At 34.8% G+C, this 25,203-nt stretch overlaps 1 long non-coding RNA gene across 1 annotated transcript; it reads left to right on the top strand.

The window, feature by feature from the left end:
• Positions 1-1,181: 1,181 nt before the first annotated feature.
• Positions 1,182-4,382, top strand: LOC119717427 (uncharacterized). Its single transcript, XR_005266934.2, has 3 exons — positions 1,182-1,239; positions 2,745-2,793; positions 3,783-4,382. It is a non-coding gene; the product is annotated as an uncharacterized lncRNA (long non-coding RNA).
• Positions 4,383-25,203: the final 20,821 nt, after the last annotated feature.

Genomic DNA, 25,203 nt, shown 5'->3' with positions numbered 1-25,203 from the left:
AACAACAACAACAACAACTGAAATTATTATGGATTTTTTGAGTTACATTACAAAAAAATTTACAACAAAATAAGTTATAAAGAGAAATTTTCAAAAAGATTCTAATTGTCATCTATGGAGATGTTCATATGAGATATAGAAAGCTTGGAAAAAATCTATTTTTTGGGAAAATTTAAGATGACATAGAAGAAGAAAGCGTGTATCTTTAAGAAAGTTTGTCTTTAGCTAAAGAAAAGTAAATTGGAATGTATTTTTCTGAAATATTCTTTGCAAAAACTGTTGTTTGGATTCAGAAATATATTAATTTCCCTGTGAAAGAAAAGAAAGAATTAATAAGATTTTGTTTTACTCCACAAAAGCTCAATATTCAAAGGTCATTTGACAATATATCTTATAGCAATTAATGTGAAATGAGATCCATCAGTGATCCTTCACTGATGTGTCTGTTACATCAAATCAATCAGGTTTTATTTTTTTCAGATGCTGTTTTGCATGCTTGTAGAAAAACAAAAACAAAGGTTCATCTCAGGTGGTATGAAAGGTCTTAAAACAATCAGGAAAGATGCACAACTATTAGTGGTAATGATTTAACAAACCAGACACTCATTTCTACCAATAACATATTGTTCTTTTGCACATGGAGAGCCCAGATTTTCAAATTCTACTGTTAAATGGCTCTGTTCCTGAGTGTAAAGCAGATAAGGACTTCGTTTTTCACTGGATATAAAAATAAATAAATAAATAGAACTCATGAAAACTGTCACAGCTATTTCCACTGTAGGTGGAATTTCTGTGACCTGCTGAGAGAGAAGCAGTGCAACCCAAGCTGTATGTTAAATGAACATTGATGTATTTAGACTTCACCATTCCGTACAACTCAAAAGCTATTCAAGCCACTATACTTGTTTTCACTCAAGTCAGTTAAACTTAAGAACTTAAGTACATACTGAAGTGTTTTGTTAACTCAAGGACCAAATGGACTCTTTTTTTTTTTTTTTTTTTTTTTACAGTAAACTGAGCAATTACATCCCATTTTCGCAGCAACATGAAAAGCTGTGTTTATGAAAAAAAGGATCAATGATTAGAAGAAAAGCATCCTTTTTATTGATTTGAGATTACTGTCAGCTGTTAAAATAGAGAAACTAAAAAACTGTGAAACATTAAAGACTTGGAATTGCCAAGCTGGAGAAAAATGCCTGCTGTAATTCAGTGTTGACAGGGTTACTGCTATGACCAGGGGTGAGTGGGCAGACAGGCATGCAGTTACAATTTGTTTTAATGTAAAAAGTAAGTTACACAGAGAGCTTGCCATATGACAGTGAAGTGTACCTATGGCAGTCCTTCCGAGATAGTTGATCTTTTATTATGTTTTTCTTTGATTTGACTTACTGACGAATAAATTCTCCAACAAATGTTTATTCCTAAACACTGGCAGTTTTGACTTTTATATATGTTCAAAATTGCTATGAAACTGTTTTAAACTTGCGTATTTATTTTCTACGTGCAAGATGGGTAGAAAGTATGTATTTGATTTTTGGTTTCCTTTTGTTGATGTAATGATATTTGGTTTCTCATTTTCTGATTATTTTTATTAACAGTATTTTTAATAATGTAACTCGCAGTATGAAAGTGTTTCTTGCTGGGAAGATATATTTCATCCCACAAAATTCTAGACAGTGTATTTCACAATGTCAGATTTTAATGATGTAAAGATGAGTTGTTTTATTGTAAAAAAATTGATTTTAGTTCTCTTTGTTGCCCCTTTCCCTAGTCAACATAATCAGAACCACTCTTTTTTAAGAGCAACTCTGTCAGAAAGAGAGGTTTTGTTGATGGTTAAAAAAAGGTGGAATGTGTGAAATACATTACAGATTATTTATCACATGTTATTTTACACCTTCATTGGATCAGCTAGACAACAGTAAATTATACCATCTTAATTTCATTAATTTATGTATTTTTATCACTGTTTCAAATGTAAAGACCAGCAGGTGGATAGTAGCACATCCATCTCACAGGACTTTCTCAAGACACACAAGATTAACACAGGCTTCTTAAATCTCTAAATCCAGACAACCAGTTATATAATCCTTTTCATAAACAGATCAAAAAGCCTCTTTACTCCTTTAGAGTAATACTTTTTTAATTTCACTAAATGGTAAGCCTGTGACAGAGTCTTTCTGCTTGGATAGTTAGGTGTTTTTCTTTTTACTGATTTCCAGATTAAAAACACTAAGAAAAATAATATCATTTTTTTGATTTATTTTTTAGGTTAACTATTTGTTGTTGTTGTTGTTTGTTTGTTTTGTTTTGTTTTGTTTTTAATGTTAATGTCAGCTGTTTCTACAAGCAATGATCTTATCCTCTGATATATTCCTATATTCCAAAACTGTGTGGCCCTTCCATCTTCCATCTTCGTATGAGCTCGTCATTCCTCGGATCATTCTCATATCTCTTTTCTGTCCAATTTCCCATGTAAGCTCACCTTTACAGACAGCCTGTGTTGTAGGGGACAAGATATATCACCTGTGCTTCTCTGACACTTTATCACCTGATGGGTGACACTTTCATGGCTGATGAAGTTGGAGTCATCCTATAATCCACTAATACTGCAGACCTTCCTCGAGCTAGTGTTCCCAGCTCTTTATCGCTATTTGTCATTTCCAACTGATAAAGTCTCATTTTACACCTGAAGCATGTACTGTTGGTGACCGTGTGCTTGAACTTGTACTTTTTTTCCACAGTTCTATGAACTCATTCCTCAAGACTGCGCCTTGATATAAAAAATATACGGTAAGTTTAATACAGTGATTATTATCAGTATTAATGATGCCTCCCACCTTTCCATCATCAGCAAAACTCAGATGTACTCTTATTTTTGTGCTGATGAGGTAAATACAGACTAATGAAAGCCACATTATAACTAGATCATAATGAAAACAGTCCTTGGCAAACTCAGTTTCAACCTTTTCTCTCTTTGGATACTTTCCCTTTGATACCTCACCTTTTGCTATTTGTATTTCTTTTATTTTTCAACTAAATCCCATATTCTCCAGCATAGTTTAAAAAATAAAAAATAAATCATCACATAGGAACACATCAAATGCTTCATGAAATTCAGATGTAAACAGATTTCAGTTCATTTAACTGTATCATCCAGTCCTGTTGCCTTTTCTGCTATCTGCCATTTACCTTCATGTTTTTAATTGATCTTTCAGACTCATGGATCAAAGTCAGGCTAATAGACCAAGGTCAGAAATGATTTTCTGAACCACTTCCCTCAATCATCCCTCTTAAATGCAGGTACTGTGTTTGCTGCTGTTGACTCTTACAGCATCATTCACATTGTAGCACAATTATTATAGTATTACAATAGCAGACCTATGTTCCCCTCAGTCTCCCAGTCCTGACAAAGGACTGAAATAGGAATGTTGTTCTCAGTCTGCAGATGGCTTGCTGTTCCATGTTCCTCTTTTCATGTTTACAGTTCATCTGCTTTTTGATAAACAGTGATTAAAGTCTCAGTGTAAACAGGATTTCAGTACAAACCTTCAGCAGTTCTGTACAAACCTGAGGGAAAATCCCCTGAATTCAGTCGTATGACTCAGGTGTCTAAAGTTTAATAGAGCTTAAGTGTTTTTCTGGACTGAGGCCTAAAGAACCCACAAGTCATCTTTCTACATCCTCACTATCAATACCTCTCTCTCTGCCTTGGGAATGTCTCACAAGTGCTCATACACACATGAGCACTGCATGAGTTTGGGTATTTCTTTTACCTCCAGGTCTTCAGCTTCCCTATGCAGCCTATGGATGGATGCAGCAACATCCTGAACCTACATGTATGTAGTGACACCAGGAGAGAAAATAAGATTGTGTTCAGAGTCAGGCCTTCAACAGTGGAAAGTTCTGTGTAAATTAGATCTTAGAGAAGTATTTTTTTTGCTGCATCATGCTAATACATGACTAATAGCTATACTAGCAAGGTAGAAAGTAAGTGATGAAGACTGTGTGTTCTGTGGATTGGCTCCAGAAGGAATTTAAACATATGCACAACAGACTGTGTTTAAGGCATTCTGAGTACACCAAAAGATATATTTTATTACAGGCCTGGTTAATATGAAAGGAAAATGGCCATAATTTTGACATGGTAAAATAAGAAAAACGTTTTTACAGAACTATTCATTCATCTGAAGATTCACTACTTCCTTTATACATTCACTGGAAGACATTTCACTGTTTCCTTTGTGATTTATTTCTTTGAATCTTGTCTGATTAAACACTGTAAGATTTATTTCTTCAATATTATATTCCTCATGGAATTTTAATTGTAGAACAGTGGAAAAAGAGCTGGAGCAGAATAAAAACATATTGATTTAATTCAATTTTTATATCAATTTCAAGTTATTTTACCTTTGGGGGTAAGTGTGTTTGGGGATGATGAGGGGAATACAAGCTATAAATTCTGCTTGATTGATCAGTAGTAAAAATAAATGATCTCATTTAAAAATTTACAATTAAGCAATGAAATATTGAATGGTCGTATTAGTTTGACAATAGGTGCCATGGGGCACATATAAAAGGGAGTAATGACAGAGTAGAAAAAAACTAATTTTAGTCAAAGAACATTCTCCATTACCTCTAGAAAATATGGCTCTTTTTTTTGGCATACTTTTGGGTTCATCTTCCTGCAAATGGAATTTGAAATCGCTACATATTACACAGAAAGGTCTTTTCTAAGAGTATTCTTATACAAAGTTGAAGAAATCAGAGTGTTTGCCCATCTTGTGGTATTTACAATAATAATTTTTCATACAAAGTATTTCTTAATGGTTCAATTTGAATCTGTCATGAAACCCTTCCATACTGGAGTAGTTGCTGCTTTAATATGTAGTATATTGTCCTGGGCAAATCATTAAAGCAAAACATTTCGGAATGACTTGCAGAGATCTGAAAATCTCATGACCTCTTGCCTTCCTTCCACTTCAGAGCATTTATTTCTGGGTGGGTGAAATTTATTATAAATAATTCTTGGTATTCATATTATTGAAGCATTTAGAGTCCTTAGGCATGGCTAGGACCAAGGGCTGCTTAGTGTTATACAGTGTAGATTAAAAAGTTGGAGTGCAACAAAAAACGTGCTGTATTATTGATCAGCTTTGCCAGCTATACTACCCATGCAGCTTACACACTTTTTATTTGGCTTCTCAGCAAAGGAGAGCTTCAAAGAGAAACCCAATGGATGTTTGCTCCTGTTGCCTGAGCTGTGATGCAAAAGATGTCAGGAAGTTGTTTCATGGCAATTGCAGTGACCTTCTCATTGGAAGCTGATGTTGGGGAAAGCATCCTTCTTGAGGCAGGTATGATGAGTAAAAGGAAGAAAACTTGTGAAGTCTTTGAAAGTGAGACTTTTCTCTGAAGTAACTAGGAATTAGGAGCTAGCAGGATCATGCTTTGAGAGAAGTGGCGTACCAAAACTGGATGATAGGAAAGATGGTAGGAAAGCCATCTGTCCAAGAGGCTAATGGAGAAAAAGTGTGCTAGAGGAGGCCAGGGAATATTGCCTTAACAAGCAAGACACATAACTGCAATTCTAGACAAGAATATTCATCTCTATTGAGAACAAATATGTACAAATGGAGGAACAACTGAAATCTCCATCTCCCTAAAGAAAGTGTTCCATTTGTTGGAAAGGGTGTTTGTGTTTGAATATACAGCCAGTGCTTAAAGTTGGTATGAGCAAGACAAACTTTCACAGGTCTCATATAGTGTCTGAGTCAGGCTAGTATGTTCACTCTCTCATTTTGATCTGACATAAAGTCCTGAACCCAGGAAAACATATGGCATAATTTTTCATATCTATCTATCACTCTCTCTCTCATTTCTATGTATATCCATATGTATTTATATGTAATCTATATCTATATACATTTTAACATGAGAGAATAGCTGCATTTCACAATTTTGTTTTGCTCTTTTGTGTCTGGATTTGGTTTCTTAAACTCTCCCACCTGCTAAATGGAAATGAAAATATTTATATGGAGAGACTATGGGTGAGTCTGCTAAATAGTTTGAGAATAGTCAGTAACACAGATTTGATTTTCAGGTATGTTGAATAACTTTGTTTCCAAATAACATTGCAAGCACCAGAGAAAAGTCAATGCTAAACATGGAACTCTCTGTGTGTTGTTATTTTATTTATTTATTTATTTCCTAGGATGATAACTGTGGGAGAAAAACAGGTATTTTTAATTTCATAATTTCAATTTTCATCCCACATTTTTTAGTCATATTACAATTTCCAGACCCCTCATCTGAATTACAAACAGGAAAATCAAGGTGTAGCCTGCACCCTTAAGAGCAAAATGTGCTCCAGCACTTCAATCTTCAACTCTTGGAGCTTTATCACTGACTTCACAGGTATTGTGTTGCTATTCATAATTAATAAGCAAACATTTCATACAGTGTTGTCAGTGGATAATATAATTATAGTGTACATCATGCATTTAAGTCAAAATAGACAAAGACTAATCTCTACTAGTATCTTAGGAGATTTTGCAGACATCAGGCAGGCTGAAAGATATCTGAACACTATTTCTAAGCAAAAGATGAAAGTGCTTCACAAGATATTGATCTGTACCTGAGCATGAATGATTAATGCGTTTTGGTTCAACTTCAGCTGGCTTTCTTTAGATAACAGCCAAGAAGTAGGCTATGATCTCATACCTATCGACAGGTAGACCAATAGATAGATAGATAGATTTATGTGTATATATATATATATATGTATATGTATATGTACATATATATATATATATATATATATGTATATATATATATATGTATATGTATATGTATACCTTTATCATATGTTTGAGTGGAAGACCTTGCATTATAAATAAAGCCTTGGCAAAAGCAAAAGTACAAAGCTGACAGATTTCTAGATTACTATATGATTCAGATATAGAATTACTATAATTATATAGATTACTATAAGATTCAGATTACTATATGATATAGTATTTATTAGTTTTTATTCTTAGTGTGATTCTCTTTCCATCCTTCTTCATTTTTGACTGAGAATCACTTGATAGATACTATCATTTCTGTTGAAAATCTCTCAATGCTAGCTGAAATATATTATGGAAAGAATTCCAACTCCCCATCTCAATTTCCTTCTAATTTAAGTCAAAACAAATAAAAAGGTGAGGTTGAAATTGACTATGAAGTTAAAGTGGAGGAAAATTGAGACAAAATGATTAATTTTTGAAAAGTAACAAGGATTTGTGAGTTTTGAACTGAACTGAATTTTGGAGACTTCATATTTATGGGGAGAAAGAAGAGTAAAATTATTGCATCTCAAACGTTGTCATTTAACATTGGTGTGTTAAGTAGTGTAAATTGCTACATTAATGATCTTTTCTGGCATTTCGAATGGGAATTTAGTATTTATTTCTTCATGGAGTTCTTCAAAGAACTCTCTTACTTGTGCTATCTTTTCTGACAAGTGAACAAGTATGCCAACAGGATAACTGCTTTCATTGTCATGCACAACAGATTGCTTTTAATGCATAGATTGTGTTTCCAGTCTAATACCTAGGAAAATAAGAATTGTTCTGAGAAGCTTTCAGAATAAGTTTGTCATCTTACAACCCACTCAAACTGCAGATTTTTTATATATATACATTTTTAATGGAATAAAACTTAGCAAGTCAATACAGTTATAGCTGCCCAGAAACTTTGCACGTAAAACTGACTTCACACAGGTCCTGGGAAAACATTATGTCAAAATGATGATATAATACCTAATTTTATTATAAATATGCAATCTGAATAATTTGAATTGTTAGTGAGAAACATTATTTACCTGTAATATTTTGGATGAAGCTGCTGCTTTTGTTGAATGCTTGTTGAATACACTGTAAACCAATAATGAAAAGTAATCTTCAGAAGTAAATATGGAAATTATATTGTCTGAGGAAAACCTGTCACACTCAGTAGTGATAACCAACTCAGTTAAGGGGAATTCAAATGGAGAAAAAGCTAGTTTAGTTTTCTTGTTTTCAAACAAGAAGATAGACAAAGATGACAATTTTCTTACTTTAGCAAGGCCCAAGAGCTCCCCTGTTACTGAGGTCTGCAGTACCTCTAGGATGCTGCAGACTAAATTCTGCCTATATAGGTAAATTTATAAGGCAAGTTACCAGGGACACTTGGTCATCCCATAGGCTTGTGGCTGGATTATTTTTCTGTTGCAATCTGTCTCTGCCTGTTCTCCCAGCTGGCCTGCCCCAAACCAGCTGCATTTTAGCAATCTTTAGCTCTGTCTGAAACCCACCCCTTCCCCAGGGGTGGCTCAGGGGTAGCTCACAGGTGCCCCTCCATGCCCCAGATCACAGGAATTCGGTGCTGCATTTTGCTATTCCCCCAGCAGCACCTACCTGTTGGCCTGCCATGCTGACCCCCTGTCACCTAGGCCTCTGCTTCCTGTAGAGACATCGCTTTGATATTCTCCCTGTTCTTTGGAAACCCTCTCAGTTTGGCCTCATGTCAGAAGAAATTGTGTAGACTGGATGTGAAAATGTCCAGGACAATTGCATGGCTCACAATGTAAAGATGAAAGCAGCCTGATCTTTCTGGTGCATCCCTGCTTTGATCTACAACACACGGACAACTGAACCCCTTCCTAGAAAAATGTTTCAGGCTCCTGGCATGCTGTGAGTCTTTGGGACAGAGAGATGAAACGTTAAGCTTCTTCGTGGTAATATCCTTCATTTTCACTGTACCCACACTCTCAAATGGGAATTAAACACTTTTTTTTTTTTTTTTTTTTCATGATTGTGTATCATGCACCTTGGAATAAGCCTGGTGTGAAGAAAGGCTGCTGAGAGCTCAATGGCAATATTACAAATAAGCCTGCAAATGCATCCTGTTTAAAATGGATTTTTAATCAGAGGTGTTTGAGTTTCTCAAGAAAATGAAATTAAACTCATTTCCCACCACCACTGATCAGATAGGAACAAAACAAGCCATGAATTAAACATATTTTAACTCCGGGCTTTTTGTCAGATCAGTTAAACTTGCCTCTCCTCTATCTATCTATTGATCTATCAATCATCTACCTATCGATTCATTGATCTATCCTTTTGCTTGTTACATGAAAGGTGGGTATTTCTAGGACATTCTTGTGCAAATGCACACTCTAATTCTAGTTCTATTTTTTCAAGAATGTGCTTTCTTCTAGAAACACTTACATGGAGAAAAACCCAGACAGAAGTGATGTGCAAAGTAAATAGTCATTTCAGAAATGGCTGTCTGTTGTCTTTTTCAGGATCCTCAAGTTGGAAATGTAAATCTGCTGGAATTATATTATTGCATAGCTCAGAAATTAATGTGCCACATTTCATTAAGGCCTGTGGCTGCTTCACTGCAGAATATTTTCTCTTCTTCATTATACCTGCAACTTACACTTCAAAATCCAGAATGGATCAGTCTGTGACACTGTTACAGCACAATACTTTCTGACAAACCACTTAATAAATGCCATGAAGAAGTGATGCACAGCCTGCTCCTAAACAGCCTTTTGCCAGATGCCAACAAAACTATCTGCATCTGTTTGATAATAGGAAACCATAATGATTTTCTTGTCATGTAGCTTGTGAATACGGAGTGAAATCTCTTCACTGAGTTGAAGATGGCTGCTTGTACACTGACGAATGGCTCCGATGTTATTAGCCAAAACTATTGACTTGCCTGGCCCCTGAATACCACTAAATGTAAACAAGGCAGGTTTCCATTGGATTCCAATAATTGCATGGAACGAGCTGTCGTTCTCGCTGGCTATAAATACACTAATAGCCCTCCTTAGTGAGTTTTAGTTTTCTTTGCAGATCTGAACACACATTGCCATTGTATTCTCATGTAAATGAATACAGAGTATAGATGGGATAAAAACTATTAAGTGGGAAGAGGGTGTATGATGGAAGAAATAGAAGAAACTGGAAGTTAATCTCAAAGGTAATATTTCAGTAATTAGCTCACAAGAACACTGCAGAATGCTGGCAGCTTTTTGGAAATATTTCTTGTAGGCTTTGTTCATCAAATAAAATGAAATGATATTCAAAAGAGTTTGCTACTATTTTTAAATAAATTACTAATGGTTCTTCATGGTAATTTATTCAAGCTTTCATAATACTCTCTATCAAAATATGCACAGTAAGGACCCCATAAGTGCTTTTGTTCAATATTTCATTTCAGGAAGTGGCTTACTGAGGTTGCACCAAACAATTTCACTGAAGCCTCACTGAATAATTATTCAAATATCTTCACAGGAAATCAGTGAAACCTTTCTTTTGGCATTTTATTGTTGATACTGTTTTGATGCATCAAAATGATGTATGTCATGGTGATATTTCAGCATGACATTTCAACCATGATCCTTTGTCTGCAGGTACACAGGCTTCCACTCATTCTTCCCTTATAGCTGAAAATACAAGTGAGAAAGTTATTCAAAAAGCTAAGTAAAAATGTCTTATTTTAAGGAGTGATTCCATCTTTGAATGTGAATAGTCCATATTCCACGGTTTTTATTTGGATGAGCTATATGATGTTTACTTAGCTTATACAGCAATGGCATTTACACTATGCTGCCTTTGAAGCAAGGGACTCCTCAGACTGGCTTTACCTTTCAGCCAGAAGGCAGAGGAAGGGGAAGGCTTAAGGCTACGTCTCTTAGGAGAAGCTTGCAGGGAGCTGGTAAAGGCCAAAGCACAGGTAGGTGGTGTGAATAAAATGACCTTATACCGTCGAAGGCTGAGGCATTACCGTAAATGTGCAAGTGAGGTCTGGCTGGATCTTATTGTGATATTGATAAATGAAGATGATGAGAATGCCTTGTAGGTATCAGGACCTATATATTGCAATGACATTTAAATACCTATCTTTCTTAAAACAAAAGTAAAATAAAGAGATCTACGGAATGTTTGAGTTGTGCTATGAAGGCATTTATTGCAGAATCATGATCATACTGATAAGTGAAATTGTAAATTTAGAATAAAAATAGCAGAATACACCTATGAAGATGACATTTGTATCTATAGTCCTGTACTCTGTATGCCACAGGTTTAAAACTTAACAGTTCCATATCTGCTGCTGAAGCTATTAAACAGTTTGAATATTTACAGGGACAGAAACACAAACACTACTTAGATCATGGGTGTGTTTGATATTTGTCCGTTGTTGCTTTCCATACTCTGCTGTAAGACCTTTATACTGAAAGTACCATCCACCCATTGTGTATGGGACATGCAACTGGTGGGTTGATTTAGAAAGGTGGTCCAGATAAGCCAACCAAGTACAGCTGCTAATCAAATTTGGTATAAAGAAAAAGTTTTTTTATAAAAAAAACTCCTTTGTATCTGCTTATGTAATTTTCACCCAACAAGATTTTGAGCTCAGATGGATGAGGGTTCCTTATTCTGTGTGAAGTGGGGAACACTTGGCAATGGAGGCACATGATGCCCCCAAGCACTCAGCTGAAGGCTTAAAATAAGCTGAGAAAAATGCCAGTTATCTGTCCACATCCCAAGAGAGCACAACACGCATGTTGAGCTGGCTGAACTGTGAGTTGAAAGGAAGCAAAACTATATCCAGAGACAAGTAAAGGAGCATTATTTCTTCTCAGTGCTCTCCATTGCTCAGTGCATGCAGACATCCCTCTCCGAGGGTCTCCCAACAAAGAGGGCTGAATGCTTTTAAGGGTGAACTTCATGTCAGACAATTTGGAAAGTTTTCTTGGACACCAAGGCTCTGTACATCGTTCATGTCAGCATTTATAAAAACCACAGGACTTCAGGGGTGCTTGTAATATTTGCAGTATACTTCAGACTCCCCAGATGAGACAAAAAGCTTTTGTTTTTAATAATTCCCTATAGTAAATCCAAACCCTTGAAAAATCAGCTGGGAACCTCTCCATCTGGCAACAGCCCACTAATTAAAGACTTATATGTAATGTCCACCTTTAGTTAAAATTGAAAGCATCTCTTCTGTTGTAATATAGGCAATTATGTTGTTACCTAGATAGTCCATTATATGGAAACAACTTTCACTACAAAAATGTCTTTTCCAAAGAATGACTTCCATAGGACTAATATGATTCTTTCTTTTCTTTATTCATGTCTTTCTTCATTTCTTCCTTCCTCCATTACTCTTCCTTCCTTCCTTCCTTCCTTCCTTCCTTCCTTCCTTCCTTCCTTCCTTCCTTCCTTCCTTCCTTCCTTCCTTCCTTCCTTCCTTCCTTCCTTCCTTCCTTCCTTCCTTCCTTCCTTCCTTCCTTCCTTCCTTCCTTCCTTCCTTTTTCTCTTTCTCTCTCTCTTTCTCTCTCTCTTTCTCTCTCTCTTTCTCTCCTTCCTTCCTTCCTTCCTTCCTTCCTTCCTTCCTTCCTTCCTTCCTTCCTTCCTTCCTTCCTTCCTTCCTTCCTTCCTTCCTTCCTTCCTTCCTTCCTTCCTTCCTTCCTTCCTTCCTTCCTTCCTTCCTTCCTTCCTTCCTTTTCTCTTTCTCTCTCTCTCTCTCTCTCTTTCTCTCTCTCTTTCTCTCCTTCCTTCCTTCCTTCCTTCCTTCCTTCCTTCCTTCCTTCCTTCCTTCCTTCCTTCCTTCCTTCCTTCCTTCCTTCCTTCCTTCCTTCCTTCCTTCCTTCCTTCCTTCCTTCCTTCCTTCCTTCCTTCCTTCCTTTTTTCTTTCTCTCGTTCCTGGTATTATTAAAGTATTATTCAGTTCAAAAGTTGATAAATGTATCTAATTCACCCCTACCCATATCCCCAGTGCATTTCTTTCTGTCACATAGACACACACAACAGAGATCTTCTCCAGACAATGTCTTCTCTAGTTCTCCCTCATAATTTTCTGTTATTTTTCTATCAGTACCCAGCAAGACAATTAATCTGATAATATAATGATAATGATAATGTCTCCTCACCTTGGGGTGAGGAGAGAAAACAAATTTGCCTTTCCTGCTTATGCATCAAAAAGTTTAACTTTCCTCTGCCTTCCCAAAAAATTAAGCGAGAACTGAGCCCATGGTCCCTGGACCTCCCTATTTGCTGCAGGATGTTGAAGAGGGCATTTGTTTCTTTCTTATTTTCCCTCTCTTGTTTTCTCTGAAGTACTTCTTCCTCCTCTGTGAAGAAGTTATTTTTTATTTGACATGCCCTTTATAAATATTCCCCAAGGACCCTCAACTAAAATTGTCTGGTATTTTAGACAGCTTTTTCCTGTTGTGATATTTAACCTTCTTCCTTGCCTAACTTGGTGGCAAAGCTGTTATTTTCAGTTCATCAGAAAAGCTTTTGTTTTTGTCTTGTTTTTGTCTCTCTCTCTCTTTTCTTTTTTTTTTTTTTCTTCCCACTCTAGAGCCACATTGCAGTTTTGTAATTTATTATGGGCATAAATCCTTTCCAGATCAGCCAAATTCCATTATAAACCTTATGTTTAGCTCTTAATAACTTTGTTTACAAAAATTGATCTGCCTTGAAAATTTCCCAGGTTTACTTTTTTAAAACAAGGGACATTTTAAAGAGTATTCAGAGGAAAAAAATCTTGACATGGCTGCCCATTTTTAATAAGTACCTGAAATTAGATTGTGCAACTGCAGTTCTACTGCTTTTAAAAAGATTGTAGTTTTGCACAGGAAATGAGTAATGAAATCTAAAATGAGGAATTATTTTAGAATAAGACTCAATATTTTCTGTGAAATGAAGGACAGGCAAGCCATGTATGTTTGAAATGCTTAAAGGTACCTGTTTCATGATGCTAATCAACTAAATTTGTTGGCTTTCTTCAACCTGCTGACCCTGAGACAATCTACTTGTGAATTACTTTGTTATTTTTATTCTATTCTATTCTATTCTATTCTATTCTATTCTATTCTATTCTATTCTATTCTATTCTATTCTTTTCTAATTTTTTTTAAATACAGATTAGGCTGGGATATGTGCTTCACCTGGTACTTCACTATGCTTGTAGACTTAATATTTGATCCAAATAGCCTGGTATAAAGTAAAGACATCATTTTGCAAACAGAATGATAAGTATGTTGTGATGAAAATGCTGAGTAGACATACAAATCAAGTGTCACACACTTACCAAAGGTTGTCTTCTATGGGAAGTGTCAGATGTTGAGAGAGCTGGTCCCTTACCTGACCAGAGGTATTCAGCCTATGACTCTCAAGCTTCATTGAATCTGCCAGCAGATCAAATTCTCTTTCCATGGGGTGTTACACCAAGCAGCTCCTTAAGAGGAGTATTTTCTTCTTAAAAGTATATTAAGAAATATTAAAAAGCTTTGCTTTTTTTTTTTTTTTTTTTAAGTTTTCATATTATGCTATGAAAGACCAACAAGCAAAATTAATAAGAAATTAAAATAGTCCATTGTTTAATCCCACAGTCTTTCACCTATGATTGACCCTATATTGAGAGTAATCTGTGATGGATTATGAACGGGGTGAGTCATGCATAACCTGTCAGCAAAGGGTTGACAAATTTTCTTTGCCAATTTTCAATATTGATAAAAAGGCAAGGATTAAGGATTGATAGCAGATACAATGTAAAGGATTTTGTGTATCCATATATAGATGGTATATAAAAATGCAATAGATTGTAACTGAAGCAGATTGCAATCTGCATTGCAACTTTTCTGCATAAATTCTTATGCACATAATGTTTATATCTGGAAAGTCAGACTACTAAATGAAAACTATTTTGGAATAACTAAAGCCAACTGAAATTATGATATCTGAAACAGCACAGCAGAGCAGTATTCATGAAATGTAGGAAGGCCTCTTTAAATTGCAGTCATGAATGGACTGCTTTAATTATTATCGTGAAAGTTTGATAATCCTTACTTGCAATTAGTAGCAACATTTTCTGCAAAGAGTCCTGTTGACTTTAAACAGGAACTTCTGCACAATAATATGACAGCAGAAATGATGTAGAGAGAATTCAGAATAATTTATAGTAAAACATAAGGCACTAAATGTTGGGATATCTGTATGCTGCCCCAGACATGATATATTGATATATATTCAGAGCCCATTCACTATATTTAGTTATTTACTAATAACTAAAAACTACACCATGAGCAGCTCTTTTTCTGAGGATTTTACACTCCAAGTACACAGAGACAAAATAATGGAGAGCTGCTTCAGTTTTTAGTTGCTAGAGAATCTGAGAGATATCAAGGAGAATTTATGAGGGATATGTCCTTGGAGTCCTCTTAGCAAGAGAGCAAATTACTGCTAGTCTTTAGATGGGTAACGTTTTCCTTTCCTTTTTGCCTCAAGAAGAAAAGTCTGCAAGACTCTCATGCAAAAACCTTTAATGGAGAAAGAAAACAAACTAATTTTCAAGCCCCAGTTTTAAATTGTGGAAACAGAAGTCAAAATGACATCAACCTTACCATACACTTTTTTTTTTTTTTTTTTTTTTTTTTTAATTAAGCAGGTTTGACATGACAGTTTAAGTAAGGAATAAATAAAACACCCCATGAGATTAGCCTCAGAATGATTTCTGTGATCATACCTGATCTTTGCTTAAAAAGTAAGAAGTCTTTTACTCCTGAAAGAGTTGTTTGTTTGTTTGTTTTATAGCAGAACAAATGGAAATACAAGCTACAGTTGTATTCCCCAGTATGATTTTGTCTTAATTTCTATTAATATGATAATTCTTCTGCATCTTTTCAATATTAAAGACTTGTTATTAAGAAAAAAATATTTGACCAGGTTTTAGTAATTAACAAGTATATTATTTGAGCTTGCTATGACATCAGGAAACTTTCCTAAGCTATTTTGTTCCTACATATGTTTGTGTCCCAGTCTTGGACAGAATTAATTAATTGGGACAATTAATAAATTTAAGAATTTAATAATAATTTATTAATTGTCCCAGCTAGGAAAGAATTAATTTTTCTCCTAGTAGCTGGTATTGTGCTGCATTTTGTATTTAGGATTAAATGATAGTGATAGAACACCGATATTTTAGTTGTTGCAGAGCAGTGCTTACACTGAGGCAAAGACTGATCAGCTTCTCCTACTGTCCTGCCAGAAACTGGCAGTTGCTTAGTCAATCCTAGTCACGGAAGTGTTAAGTTAATTTTACTAAATGTACAGAGAAATTGGTGAAAAAAAATATATATATACATATATCAATTGTGCTTACAAATAAAGAAAACAAACAGCATAACGGTAAAAAAGCACTTGTCCTTTGTGAATCTATTTTTTTTTTCTTATTGGTGTGGCTTGCAGGAGCAGTAGGCATGATCTATTCAGATGAGGATGCAAGTTTTACGAAGACAGAATATCTTTAACTTTCATCAGTTTTCTGGCTGTACTGAGGATTTCTCCTTACGAGTAGAAAAGGCAACGCCATTTATCCTTGGCTGAGAATCACTGATACATTTCAACAATGGAATTAGTTATTCACTGCATTACAATGACTTTCTTTCTGTAATTTGCCATTAATATGCTTCTACCTGAACAGTTTAAATTGTGAATTAAATTGCTAAAGGGAAAAATGACAAAACTATTCTTTGATTCTATCTAAAAGTGTATGGTTATAGTCTCTTCCCATGATAATGTTCATTCCTCTCTTCTCAACAATTTTACTTTAAGTTGTCTAAGTTTTCTTTTTAACTCATGAAAAAGGGTAGCATAGGTCTAATACTGTACTTCTACAGATTTTGGTATTTCTAAGAATATACATCATTTATCAGTCAGGAATTCTATTTGTGTATTGATACAGTGGTTTAATGGTATATACGTACCTTTCTCAAAGGCGCTGTGCTTGTTGAAGCAAAAATCTCCACACAACATTTAAAGATTAAGAAGAAAAATTAACATTGGCAAAATCTTTGCTATTGTCTAACAAAACACATCTTTCTGTCTTTTCATAGCTGGTCTTCTTCCTTGCGAAGTCAACTGCTTAAGATATTTAAATGGGAAAATGTCTTTACATCTGGAGTTCCACCAGCTGTCTGCCTCTTCTCTGAAACTAAGGGAAGAGAATATTTCATGGTTAACTGTAAGATGCAAATGTTCCAAATTCATAAATATGTTCTTTGAATAACACTACCTATATAGATGATGTTTTATGCATAACATTTTTTCCTCTCTCAAACTGTTATTTGTTAGACATCTGTAAAGATCTGAGGCACTGGACTCCTTTTTATGATATTTTCATGTGCATTGTTAGGTGGTCTCGGCAGATAACAAAATTAAATGATCTGTATTGCATTTTTTATACCATACTTACAGAAGTAAATTCAGCGTATTTGTGAAAACAGCAAAGGTTTTGGCAACACGTTCCAAGATACAAGAGAGCAAACCCTTCCCAGCTGGCACTACACTATCCCTGTACCAAATCTCATAGCCCTCAAATCTCATAAGTTTTAGCACTGAATTTTATCAGTAAGCACTGATATGATTTTGGATATCATTTGTCACCACCATTTGACATTTTCCTAGATCTGTTTTCAGGTACAAGAGCATCCTGGGAAGCTCCTAGACCCAATGAGTCACACTGACTTGCTAGAGCTTGAAAGGTAAAGTTGAGATTTGGTGTCCAAATGCTGGGGTTGTTCCCAGGGGAAGGGAAAGGAGTGGAGTAGGATCATTTCTGTTTAGCAGGATACATAACATTTTCATCCCTTTCTTTAGTTTTCTGTCCTGCACTGAAATACTTTTCTCATGACAGATAACACCACATTTGAATAAATCTACCTATATCTTTATATAATTTTTTACTTTTTATCTGCTCCTTTTGGAACACAGTACACAGTGAGCACAGTAAATAAGTCTTTTTTTTTTTTTTTTTTTATCAGGGAACATTCTCCCATATTAAATTTCTCATTCATTCTGGAACCTACAGGCAGCTTAAAATATGCCTCGTGTCAGTGCCGTCACAGCCTGGAGACACATTGCAAAGCCAGGAATAGAATGACTTTCTGATAGCTATCTACTTGTGATAATAGTATAGATGGAGTGTCAGTCATACTCCCCACATCTGTTCCAGCTAGGGAAGAAACACAGCCTAATCACTTGTATGTCTAGCCCAAGAATATTGGCCAGAACTCCATCTGATAAACAAATGTGATATTTCTCATTCTCCTAATATATATAGTATATAATTCTAAATATCTTATTGTCTGAAACCATTGCAGCATGTACAGGTTTTTCTTTTTTTTTTTTTTTTTTTTTTTTTTTGTTTGTTTTTGTTTTTGTTTTTCAGGATCATTTCAGGATCATTACTGACTCTCACACAATTATTGGGAAGTTATTCTCTTTGGGTTATTTATTGGCTCTTCCTTCATCCATTGAGTATTAAATGCCTTTAAATAAGTTTCTATAAGATACACTATCTCTTGTGTTTCTTTATTCCTATTTCAGTGTTTTTAAAGTTATCAGTATTAAAAATTAGAGAAAAAATATACCAAGGCAGCTGGGGAGAATATGAATTATTAAGATTCTGAGCTAGCAGTAAAGGAACACCTCACAATTACACTTTCATGTGCATATGAGTTGAACATCTGTGGCTTCTTGGCAGTGGAGGTAGTTGCACTATGGAAGGCCTCCAAGTTTAAAGGTAGTCTTTTATTTTCCCTTCTTATTCTTCACTAATTCTTCCCTTCTCTTTCTTTTGTTCTCATTCATATTTTTTTCATGGACTTTTATCTTCCTATGATTATGCTAGCAGCTTCAAGAAGCAATTACAGAACCTAATCAGGTGTTTTGGGGTGAGGCAAAACACTCTCAGAGATGAAAAGATGGATAAAAGGGAGAATATAAGAAGTAGGAATAAGTGGCACACATTTGAATCATGGCAAAGGAGTGATGATAGGGTACCACAGACACTGTATATGGGTCTAGTATGGTTCACAGCTCTTTGGAAAAAATTAAGTAAAAGCAAGAGACCACTGAGAAACTCCTGGGGAACCTCATGAAGCTAATTGTTTCAGCAAATGATGTTACAAGAACTTTTTGCTAAGAATTACTTTTCAGTGCATAAACAGAGGAACAAATGTGTTCATTTTGCTAGATTTTTTATTTGAAAAAATTGGTCAAAGAAAAGACCCAGAGAATTATTTTACATATAGGGTCATAGGATAATTAGCATAGCAAGGTTAGCTGTGAGGTAAAACCTATCTCTTCAGGCCTTTATCCTGGTGGACTTGTCTTCCTTGGAGTTGAGGCAAGATGTTCACTGATATCAGCAAGAATGAGATTCAGCTGAGACAGTAATTTATTTATTTATTTATTTATTAACTACTAGACAGGACAGACCTTGAAAAACATCTTCCAAAAAAGGCTTGCTTTTAAATAGAAATAACATCTTCATTTTGTAGGCAAGATTCATGACAGTACAGTTCTATTAATATCTGTGCAGTCACTGCACAATGAATTTTGCCTATTATATATGCCTTGTTCATAAAATCTCAGCTTTTAAACAGATTGTCCTGAACCATACCTTCAAGTGGCAGAGAAAGCTTATGTTGCTGCTGATTTTATCATACAACAATGAAACAGTTAGAGAATGAATTATAACTTTTCCTTGTAGCTCAGTATGGACTTCTTTGCTTTCAAATTTACACCAACAAACCTTTAAGAAACTAAATTACTTCTTTAGGTTACACAATCACACACTGAAAATGAGATTCTGGTCTCATGGCAACAAAGACACTTGCTTTCAAAAATATTTTGAAATAAACTCTTCTTACCTTTTAAACCTCAGTACCCTAGGAAAATAAAAATCTTGCATAAATAAACTTAGCAAATGATTATCTTCAACACAAAACAAAATTATAAATATGATTGTAATACAAAAAGTTCTGCTTTATTTCTTAATATGAATTATTTGAAAAAATTGCCATAATTTTGTTTTATTAGACAGAATTGATCTATTCACATAAGAATATATTGTAGTCTACACTAAAATTTGTAAATTTGCAATTAAACACTAATCTGAAATTCTATGTAATACTTTAAAGGCTTTTCAGAATATATCCCTGGATTTAAATGTAATAAAATTGCTCACGTGTCCAAATATAAAGGGAAAAATAGGCTGTGTTTGTGTAAGACTGACTGACTGAAATAGAAATGGAAATTCAAATAAACTGTGCTTCACAAATGATGAGGTGAAAAGATGTAGACATTGCACAGTAGTTGTTATTGAGTCCTAAAAAAGCCCATTAGGCACACATGGTTTAATCAGATTTTTTTCTCTTGCTTTGAGAAGTTACATGGCACAATCAGCTCAGACACACAGGCAGAGGTAAGTAATGCAAATGATACATTTTAATGAGTTGTCTGATGGAGAAACATTTCTTTCTTCAGATGTTTTCAGACAAAGACTAGAGTTGCAAAATTTCCTCTTCTTTTGCTTTATGATCATGAATTTTCTCAGGTTATAGAGCATAAAAAGTATTTCTTTGTGAAGGACATGATAGGTCGTGTGAAGGCCTCCCAGCTCACATCTAATGAAATCTCACTGACTTTAAAAATTATGGACAGATTTCTTTAGCGGTGTCCAGCCTCCATGGCCTGCCCTGCCACCAAGCTGACATAAGTTCTGTTGGAAGAAAAAGTCTTTACTCCTTTACCAGAAACACTCTATTGAATATGAAAAGAAGTATGCTGGGATTTCAGATGCAATATTGACGGAAATAAGGTGACCATTAATTTTTTGGGTTGCAACCTAAGAGATTCCTGGTGGTCATGGTAAGTCTGCTTACCTTGACCTTGAGACTAACATAGAAAGAACCTGATGATGAGTGGTTAAAATTAGATCATGATAAGACTGAAAGGACATATAACTAGAACATGTAAGACCTGAATATGTAAAGGACATCAATGGGAAATTCACACGAATCCCAAAATTTTGTGTCTTGCTAAGTGTTTAGGCAGGCCAGATGATCTGAGGTGGCTTCTAGAGCTGGGATGTGCCCAGACCTCCTGCGTTTGGTGATTCACTCACAAATGAATCTTGAATTCCTTCTCCATTCAAGGCTACTCCGTTCAAGGACCTTTCCACAAACCCAAGCTAAGTATTTTAAGGTCAATTCAGTCACAGGCACAGCTTCACCAATTTCTCTATTAACAAAGTCATTTTAGGACATTATTGGCTTGTTTTATGTTTCCTAAAAGCCTGTGTAAGATTGAAATTTTTGAATCTGTGTATTAGACATTACCAAATGCTAATAAAATCAATAAACATAATTCATATCTTCAAAATAGTTTCAGAATTTCAGCTGGAATTAATTTGACCTTGCTGAGTTTTCTTCACAAGTCAATACACAATTAAGATTTTATGAGGCTGATAAAGGTAACAGATAAGTAGTAAATACAAACAGAGAGTGTTATATAATTGCCTGATCTGCTTAGGACAATTTACTTTGGCTAAAAAGTTGTCCTTGTTTGGAAGTGTCACTTTAAAAAAGTCTCAATATTCTACTACCACAATAACTAAATAAATACCGATGGTGCAGATGAGGTTACTAGAAACTAAGGCTGTTCATTAAACTATTGTCATAAGCTAAGACAATGAACTTGCAATAATAAGTATCCACAAGTTTTTGATGTGTTAATGCAATGAAAGGGAAAATAATTCATGATTAGATTTTCAAAGATTAGAAGGTGAAGAAAGATTCAAAATGAATACTAATTTGGTTTGGGAAGCCTTGAGGAAGCTATGCCCTTCATGGAAAAAATCTGTTTTTGAATTAGCAAGATATTTTGTCTGCCAGATGAACATAATTGAAATAAAGGGCTTAAACAGACAGAACAGAAGCTAGCCTTGTCTTTATCCTTTGCATAGCCCTTGGCTGTGGTGCCATATCATGATATGAAAACCAGTCACAGCTGGAAGCTGGTGAGGAGGTCAGTGTTTGTGGGGAGCCATGGAAAGATTTTAATCTGGCAAGTAGCTAAGAGGAAAGAAACTACCTGGAGCTGCCTTGGTTATAAGGGTGGATGGTTAAATTCACAGCCTGTATCCTCTGAGCATAGAGAGTATAAAAGGCTACAGAAAAGACCTGTCAGAAATGTCCATTCAGAGAATCGTGCAGACATGACATGTAAATTTACCTTTCTGTCAGCAAAAAGTCTTTTAGAAAAGAGTTCAATAATCTTTTGAAATCACTGGATTTCTTATCCAGTTTTCTTTTCCAGATTTCTTATCCATGGCTCACAAAACAGTAAAACATATATCATTTAATCACATAAAATAATGACAAAGTATAGTTTTCCATTGTTGTATTTGCTGTTACTTGTCATACTTCATATATATTTAAGATATTTTATCTCTATGATTTGATTGGTTTGCTGTGGAAATCACTATATTCATAGACAATTCTGTAGAGGATTTAAGTAACCTTTTGTTATGTCAGACGGCAAACAACGTTTAAAAGCCAAAGTATCAATTAATGTGTATTAATTAGTTTCAAACTGTAATTACTTGCAAATAAAAATATATTTGCAAAAAAAATATTTTTTCCCTTTCATTTTGATTGCGATGGGTGAGGAACCTTAGATGGAGCTGACCTTTGTCAAGTAACAAGCAACTAAAATCATTTTTATGTGGTGTTCTAAGGTAGATAACCAACAACTGAATCATCTGAAAACATTTAAAAATAGATATCTTCAAACTGCAGTTAGGGTTACTAGGGTCCTCAGAACCCTGTAATAATCAGGAAATAAAAATAAAAATAAAACCCTTAGAATAACATTAATTTCTTTTTTCTTCTATGATAAGTAAATATCAGTAAAATAATCCAACTAAAATAAGTTCATATTAATACATAATCAAAGTATACATAGAAAATCAACATTTAGCCTGTAGTTCTTTTTACAAGGTATTAGAATTTACCTCGAAAAGCAGTGATTTAACTGTTTCCCAGAAACATTCCCACAAGTTGCTACAACAAAACTAGCGCTGGAGAGAAACATTTGCCAACCATATAAAACATGCCAAACTTTGAATTCACACTTTTGTCTTAGAGTTAAATGGGTTTATGGGATAATTAATGATCTGTTTTATTTTTCAGTTCTCTTTTATAATGTGAATGAGATGCCACTAGAATGGCTGGGTGGAGGTGAATGAGAAATACCTCTGACATTAGAAACATGTCATATTATTCTGCCTAAACAACCCATGGTAAGAATTAGGCTTCTAAATTAGATTACCTGAATTAGTTATTCCAGAACGACCTTCTTTCCATTATCTGTTTATGGAATGAAGTTCCTAATTTGAAAGCAAATTTAATAAGCCAGTTGAGATATTCTGTTGCACCAAGCAAACATCAATGAATCTATACCGGTTTATCTGAGATCTTGCCTTTGGATTTGGAAAAGCTCAGCATTTTATCCTCTGCTTTATACAAAATGATATCATTTCTGCTGTCATGGGGTGAAATTCACCTTTAACAGATATACATCAAGAAAAGTTGCTAGACAAAACATGAAAATCACATTTTTAATATAAATAAATAAAAGCTTTCACGCCCACCAATGTCTATTATTTTTCTTTACAATGATTCATGGCTGCACTAAACAATATTTTTTGGCTACCATAGATATTTAAAAGACATGAAAATTATTCCACTTATTGATTTCCCTTCATACATAGCAGATAAATCAATAGAATGTGAAGATGAGGCTCCATTAAAATGATTTCTGGTGACATCACTTTTGCCTGAAAGTTTCCACAAAAATGACCCTTGAGTTTCTCTCTGAGAGGTCATTCAAACAAGCGAATGCAGTAAGAACACACATCTCTTTTGAGTTTAAGTTATAATTTCTTCTTTGTAGGAGACTTTTATGTCTTAGTTAATATTTCTGCTGTGATGTAGGTACAATTTGTTCAGATAAAAACAGAAAGAAGAAGATAAAAAAAAGCAGGTACATTATTTTATCCTGCATGTTAAATAACCCCAACTCTCAAACAAATGACAGCTGCTGTCTAATACAAGAAAGTCTATATAAATGTGTGTCAGAAAGGCTATGTATATAGTTATATAGAGATGCCAAAGACATCCCATACTTTGTACAACTGTTGTGTAAGCTGTAACAAATACAGCAAAAGAGGAGACCTATTAACACAACTTTTTCAAGTTTTTCCCCTAAAATATTCTTAATTAGAAAGATCCCTGAACAGGATCTGGTCACCAAATTGCACAAAAGAAACACAAGCTGAAGTTTTTGTGGTTAACACTATTTCACTATTGTTCTGATTGACATTATAAACATCTCCTCAGGAGTGAAGATCCCTTAGTGCAAGACATTGCAAGGAGGAGAAGGGTCCAAACACAAAAACATTTACAACCTGCATGTAATGCTAAAGGTGGCAGGGAGGAGCTGACAGGGTATAGAGGGAAGCAGTAACTGATGCTACTCAGACAAATATAAAAAATGGTATAATGAATTAAGAATTACTGAAATGATGTTATAAGCATCATGTTCAAGGGGAATTTGAAGAGTAACTTACAAGGGATATAGCATGTTTTTGCATTGGTTTTGTTGACTCTTTTTCTTAACATGATTGGCAGCATGAAAAAAGTATGATACACCTTAATTTGTAAATGTCTCAAGTGAATTCTGAAGTACAGTATCACAATCTCTGGTTGCTCAGAATGGCTTGAAAAAGCACAAACAACTTCTGAAGATCTCTGAACTTAAAGATGAGAGAAGTTATGTACGATTCTCTTCACTCCCTTTATCCTCTTCACATGCATTAATGGTGAGTGGGAAAATCATCTCTTAATCACAATCTGGGGCAGTAAGAATGGGCAAGATTGGGGAATGGGCAAGGGAAAAAGTATTATTCTATGCTGAGATTCAAGATGATGAAACTTAGATGAGATTTTTAACATGTTTTGATAGAAAAGGCAAATATTAGAGCTGTTATGCAGACCATAAATCCTGGATAGGGGATGTAAATATCTGAGTTAAAGGCAGGGGTGCTGACAGGGAACACAGATATTTTCCATCATGACTGAGGACATCAATAGCAACATAGCTTCCAGGAGCATTCATTGAAGACCTATGCTTAATCAAATTTAGGTTGATATTAGATGATTATCTATCCTTAAGCAGTCAGAAAAACTGATAGAAAATGTATTTATTTGTGGAAAGAGAGAGAAATAAAGTAGAGGTGTAGATCAGGTAA

The sequence above is a fragment of the Anas platyrhynchos genome, chromosome 7, assembly GCF_047663525.1.
Source record: "Anas platyrhynchos isolate ZD024472 breed Pekin duck chromosome 7, IASCAAS_PekinDuck_T2T, whole genome shotgun sequence".
In the NCBI taxonomy this organism is placed as follows: Eukaryota; Metazoa; Chordata; class Aves; order Anseriformes; family Anatidae; genus Anas; species Anas platyrhynchos.
This window is presented reverse-complemented; position numbering and strand designations above follow the sequence as displayed.